Here is a 7,500-nt window from a genome sequence, read left to right on the forward strand (position 1 = left end):
GGAAGCGAACTAAACAGACAATTCAAGCCTCCCAAGTGTTACAGGGTGGACTGAAGCAAAAATAAGCAATATAATTGTAAAGACCAGAAGGAAGACTAGTGCCAGAATCTACAGACTTATCAAAGTTCACTAAACAAAATACTGGAACGACAACGAAGTAGACCCATCACATGTTCCTGCAATCGTCAGATACTAACAAAATAAAACGACAATACAAAGCTCGCTGCAGAGACATCACAGGATGGACTGAGTCAGACTAACACAAAATATCAATTGAAAGACCAAAGGAAGCTAGGCCCAATAACAGATATCAAATTGTCAAAACAAAAATATATTGAAAGCCAACAGACAATTCATGCTCCTCAGAAGATGTCAAGGTCGACTAAGCAAAAATAAGACATATCAAACCGACTCAAAGAGCTAGGACAGTGAATGACTGAAGCAGAATATATTAACGACAAAGTAAGCTTCGTGCCAAACAGTGATCAATGTACTAAGCAGAATAATACAGACAATATCAAAGCTTCGCTGCAGAAGACAGTGAAGGGAATGGACTGGGAAGGCAGAATAATACAGACAATATCAAAGCTTCGCTGCAGAAGACTGTGAAGGGAATGGACTGGGAAGGCAGAATAATACAGACAATATCAAAGCTTCGCTGCAGAAGACAGCGAAAGGAATGGACTGGGAAGGCAGAATAATACAGACAATATCAAAGCTTCGCTGCAGAAGACAGTGAAGGGAATGGACTGGGAAGGCAGAATAATACAGACAATATCAAAGCTTCGCTGCAGAAGACTGCGAAGGAATGGACTGGGAAGGCAGAATAATACAGACAATATCAAAGCTTCGCTGCAGAAGACTGCGAAGGGAATGGACTGGGAAGGCAGAATAATACAGACAATATCAAAGCTTCGCTGCAGAAGACTGTGAAGGGAATAAACTGGGAAGGCAGAATAATACAGACAATATCAAAGCTTCGCTGCAGAAGACAGCGAAAGGAATGGACTGGGAAGGCAGAATAATACAGACAATATCAAAGGAAAGAGGGAAAAAAAAGGAAAAAGATGGGCGGCAGAAACAAAGAAAGTAATATAAAAGAGGAAATTCCTGGCAAGAGAGAGAGAGAGAGAGAGAGAGAGAGAGAGAGAGAAATCCAGAGGACAAAGGACAGTATTCATACTGGAAAACTCCGGAGACATCCCACTGAGGGGGTGGGGTGGTGGAGAAGGGGCCGAAGGAGGGGGGGTGGGGGGTTGCGGGAGGGAGGGAGGGGGGAGGGAGAGGGGGTAAGGAAGTGGGCATAGTGGCGGGTGGTGTCCTGTATATGCTGGGTGGTAACACACACTGTCGAACACCAACAGTAGTGGGGGGAGTGACTCAGCAGCCAGTGCCGTGCCGTGCAGTGCAGTGTAGGTGCTGTGCAGTGTGGCATTTTGACGTACTACTGGCATCGACAGTTCCCTCCCTGTGGACTCAGTGCTGGCACTGGCACTGGCACTGCGGCAGACGAAGCTGGGTGTGGCTGTCTGCGGGAGAGTCGGGATGAGCGGTGGTGGGGGTGGTGTCACTGAAATGGCGCAGATGACAGCGAACACAACAAGCAAGCAAGGAAGCAAACAGACAAACAAACAAACAAAAAAAGGTGTGTGTGCAAAATAAAGCAATATAATGACGTCAGCGAAACAATGGTGCAACTACAACAAGGAATACAAGACGGACAGACAGACAGACAAATAGATAGATGGATAGAAAGATAGATAGACAGACAGACAGAAAGACAGACAGACAGACAAACAGATAGATAGATATATAGACAGACATATAGATTGATAGACAGACAGACAGACAGGCATATAGATAGATAGATAGATAAACAGACAGACAGACATATAGATTGACAGATAGATAGATAGATAGACAGACAGACATATAGACTGACAGATAGATAGATAGATAGATAGATACATAGATACATAGATAGATAGATACACACACACACACACACACACATATATATATATATATATATATATATATATATATATATATGTATGTATATATGGATAGATAGACAGGCAGCTAGGCAGGCATGCAGGCAGAGCAAGAGACAGATTCAGAGACATGGAAGGGCTCTGAAGAACAAAGCGTTTCAATCACAGAACAGTCAACAGATGCTCTTCGCTCTGCAGAGGTGTTGGTGTCACCATACTTTCGGCTTGTAATGTCTTGTCATTCTGTCTTTTGATCTTACAACGACACAGAGAGATAGAAAAAAAGACAGACAGACTGACAGGTACGCAATACATACATACAGACAGACATACAAAGAGAGAGAGAGAGAGAGAGAGAGAGAGAGAGAGAGAGAGAGCGGGGGGAAGAGAGAGAGGGGGAGAAAGAGAGAGGGAGAGAGAGAGAAAGAGAGAGGAAGAGAGAGAGAAAGAGAGAGGGAGAGAGAGAGAGGGAGAGAGAGGGAGAGAGAGGGAGAGAGAGAGGGGAATCCAAAATGACATCAGGAGTGTCAATGACAATTCTCATTTCAAGTTGAGTGCGACTTCCTCCCCCCCCCCCCACTATCACCACGCATCCTCACACCCTTCCTCTAACCGCCACACCACCTTCTTCCACACCCCAGCCTCTCTCCTCCGCCCCCCACCCCCACCCCCACGCGCCCCCCCCTCCCCCTTCTCCCCATGCCGTCGAGTGGAGTTTCAGTTTCAGTTTCAGTAGCTCAAGGAGGCGTCACTGCGTTCGGACAAATCCATATACGCTACACCACATCTGCCAAGCAGATGCCTGACCAGCAGCGTAACCCAACGCGCTTAGAAAAAAACAACAACAAAAAAACGCCCAATGTGGGGCTCGAACCCACGACCCTGGGATTAAGAGTCCCATGCTCTACCGACTGAGTTAGCAGAGCGTGGTTTCGATCCACGGACCTCTGGGTTATGGGCCCAGCACGCTCCCACTGCGCCACTCTGCTTACTACGTCGAGTGGAATCCACGGAGAATAACAAGCTCATACATTATTTTGATGAGACTGTCAGCCATCCACTTTCAGTGTTTTTTCTTTGTTTGGTTGGGGGTTTTTTTTTGTTTTTTTTTGGTTTTGTCACAATGACCACGGCATCACCCCCCAGTCCATGATCTATTCATCGCTCGCCGTAAACCACACCATAAACTTCCCAGCTTCTCTCTGCTGAGCGTGGGGTCCTTTCCAAAACTTGATAACATTGTCAGAGAGACGAGGAGCGTGGTCTATGAAGACGAGGTAATGTCATTAAACTCATAAGTCATGAAGGCACTTGTTGTTGCAGCAGTGTTGTGTGACGAAAGAATCGGGTCTAGTGGAGCGGAGTGGAGCTGCTTGCTTGCAGGCCTGCATCGAGTCACTTCTGTTTTCACAAAACCAACAGAGAGGTAGGCAGAAAGACACACACACACACACACACACACACACACACACACACACACACACACACACACACACACACACACACACACACACACACACACACACTACACACTTTTTTTTTAAACGGATAGTGTGCCATCACCACTAACTTCTTCACTAACGTATAACCATCATCGTTATCATGATCATCGTAGTCGTCGTTCCCCACTTTTTCTTTTTCAATCTCTCATTTTACTCAGACACACACAGTGACACAGACACAGAGACACATATATACACAGATACACACGCACACAAACAGAGACGCAGACAGACACACACACACACACACACACACACACACACACACACACACACACACACACACACAGAGGCACACATGATTCATAACCATACCACAAGTGTCAATATCAATTCGCATTTCATGTTGAGTGTGACTTCCCCCCCCCTCCCCCTGCCCCTCCCCCTCACCTCCCCCTTCCTCCATCCACCCCCACAACCCCCCCCCCCTCCCTCAGCCCCTACAGCACCAACCTCGCTTCCACCTGTAAGTGGAACGAAATTAGGAAAGTTCATGCATCATTTAATTATACTGTCAGCCTCCCCATTCAGCGTCTTTTTACACCTGTCACCATGACCACGGCATCACCCCCAGTCCATTATTCATTCATCGGTCGCCGTAAACCACACCATAAACTTCCCAGCTTCTCTTTGATGAACAGAACACGGGTTCCTTTTCAAACTTGATAATGCAGAGAGAGAGAGAGAGAGAGAGAGAGAGAGAGAGAGAGAGAGAACTGAACACTGAACACTGAACACTTTAATGTCAATAGCTTTACAGCCCTAATGACATGGGGGTTCATAATACAAATAACAACATGCATCAATAGTAATAATATTGATGAAAACCAAAGCCAAAACTAAATCAATCAATCTGTGGAACAAAGTGCAGTTCGACCATCCATTCAAAGTAATGGCATGTAGTGAGAAATAAAAACAAAAACATATATAAATGTATAACATAAATATTTCCATATGAGAATGACAACACAGATTTCACTTTTCACAATGAGCAACACCTGATACTATTTTATTATTGTTGTTTTTTTCGTCGCATGTTATTCGCTTCGGCAATATATTTTGCAAGTGACTGTAGTGAAGTTTCCTGATTTTATTAAGCACTCCCAAAAGAGAGAGAGTGTGTGTGTGTGTGTGTGAAAGAGAGAGAGAGAGTGAGTGAGTGAGTGATAGATAACGATAACGATAACGATAGAGAGACACAGAGAGAGAGACGGAGACAGAGAGACAGACATAGGGGGGGCTGGGGTGAGGGGGGTGCAGAAGGATATTTTGCCGTCAGATGAATTTGATCATAAACTAAGAAGAGCAGAGTGTGAATTTGTTCAATAGTGTTGTGGCGGTTTTAAGGTCTGGTCTTTAAATCATAATGATAACGAGTTGGAACTTTTATCCTCTTCTTATGCATACTGTGATATTTGAAGTCAAGTTTGTGTTCTTTGTTTTGATTTAACGTCTTTTCACTGTGAGTGATATTAGACATGTCATGTGTGTTTGTGTGTGTGAAATGGGGGTAAGGGGATAGGGGGTTGAAGGGGGATATACAGAGAAAGGATAAACTAGAACAATGGAATCAACAATTCGTAAATATCTGTGTAACAGCGATTAACATTATAGACTACAATAGAAATTAAAACCGAATATTGTTAAGGTCGCATCATAGAAACACTGCTATTGGACTATGCAACAGGGATTCAGCAAGTTCAATCAAAGGTAATTGGTTGGACATTATTATTATTATTTTTTGTTTTGTTTCTGTGAATTTACAAACTGTATATGACTTTGGAAGTAACCTGCTAATAATATGACACCGAAACAAAATATGATTCTGTGTGATTTGTTTTCGCTAAACTTTCTCTTGAAAGCGTTCAGTTTTTTTTTACGAGACACCAAAGAGGTTACCAGTCTATGATAGTTCGACGGAAAATCCATCATTTTGTGTTGGGTAATTTCAGTTATAAATCTCTTGTCCTTTCGGTGTGAAATACTGTCATCAGCACTAGCCTGCATATTGAAGACTCGAAAAGACTGTAACATTCTGAAACTGTTGGATAACTATGTCAAATGAATTCTCTATTCTTTGTGCACCCTTTTTTCTTGCTCTGTCGGCCAAGTGTGTGTGTGTGTGTGTGTGTGTGTGTGTGTGTGTGTGTGTGTGTGTGTGTGTGTGTGTGCGCACGCGCGCATGCATGTATATATATATATATGGGCATACATGAATTCAAAACCCATAATCGCAAATGACAATGACAATTAGCATTTCCAATAAGGAGTCCCCCCCCCTCTCCACCCTTCGCCCCTCCCCACCACCACCTCCACACCTCCTCTGTACCCCCCCACCCACCCTCCCCACCCCCACCCCCCGCCTTCGTTCGTTTCATCTGTCCGGATGGAACAACCTCCCTGTCCATTACTTATTCATCGGTCACCATAAAGCACACCATAAAGCACACCATAACGCACACCATAAACTTCTCAGCTTCCCTCTGATGACACGGGTTCTTTTTCAAACTTGATAACATTGAGCGAGAGAGAGAGAGAGAGAGGGAGAGAGAGTGACCGAGAAAGAGGGAGAGAGAGAGAGAGAGGGAGGGAGAGAGTGACCGAAAGACAAGAGACAGAGAGAGACAGAGACAGAGAGACGAGAGAGAGAGGGGGGGAGATGGAGTGACCGAGAGACAGAGAGAGACAGAGAGACGAGAGAGAGAGAGAGAGAGGGAGAGAGAATGAGAGAGAGAGAGAGACCGAGAGACAGAGACAGAGAGACGAGAGAGAGAGAGAGGGAGAGAGAATGAGAGAGAGAGACCGAGAGACAGAGACAGAGAGACGGGAGAGAAAGAGAGAGAGACAAAGAGTCAGAGATACACACACACACACACACACACACACACACACAGAGAGAGAGAGAGAGAGAGAGAGAGAGAGAGAGAGAGAGAGAGAGCGAAATGAAATGAAATGAAAGTTTTATTCAGTTTAGGCCACAGTCCCTTCTAAAGGGGGTCCAAATCCAAACACGACATTGATATTGAACAACAGACTCAAGGGTGTCCAAGCAAAAATGAGTTGACAACTTCTCTAGGTACTGCAATCAGTGTACTAGCCAAAACATTCAGAAACAAATATCTTATTCTTTAACAGCATCACTGCGCCTCTTAAAACCTTTATAATAATAATAATAATAATAATAATAATAATGGATACTTATATAGCACACTATCCAGAAATCTGCTCTAGGTGCTTTGCAAAAACGCTTTTGTTAACATAAAACATTATATCTATGTTACATACACACACCCAAATGTGACTACACACACACACACACACACACACACACACACACACACACACACACACACACACACACACACACACACTGCATACATACATTTTAACACACATGTGTATCTAACAGCTACCCTAACACACACGCACACATAGGCAGGCACAAACTTACATAAACACACAAATATATGGATAAATTCTTCATTATATTGTTGTTTTGGTTTGTCATCAGCAATGTAACATGAAAGAGATATGGGTTTAAGTACCATTTTCTAGGAATGTAATCCAACCTGAGTTCAGACAATGCAGGACAGCACAATATTAAATATGCATTTCATCTTCTTTTTTTCAGTTTTAACATAACGGACATATCAAGGTATTAGTGGAAACAACATTATATCGATCGCGATGAATTACCATGTCTGTTACTCCAAATCTAAACTTTGTCAAATAACATTTAAAATATTCATCAATGTCACATCGAAGATAATTTTCACATTTCCACGACGATTTAAATATTCTATAAAAAGAAAATCGGTCACAATATTGAACATGTTCATTCCGGTTTTGCCAACGACAATCAATGAGTCTTTGACGAAGATTATGCAAGAATACGTTTATATTTTCTACTCCTTGGTTAAACCATACAAACCTAAAACCATTTCGGAACAAAAAATATATCGAGTAATATCGAGTTCACGTATTATTTGATTAGACTGTCAGCC

The sequence above is a fragment of the Babylonia areolata genome, chromosome 1 (genome assembly GCF_041734735.1).
Source record: "Babylonia areolata isolate BAREFJ2019XMU chromosome 1, ASM4173473v1, whole genome shotgun sequence".
Classification (NCBI taxonomy): Eukaryota; Metazoa; Mollusca; class Gastropoda; order Neogastropoda; family Buccinidae; genus Babylonia; species Babylonia areolata.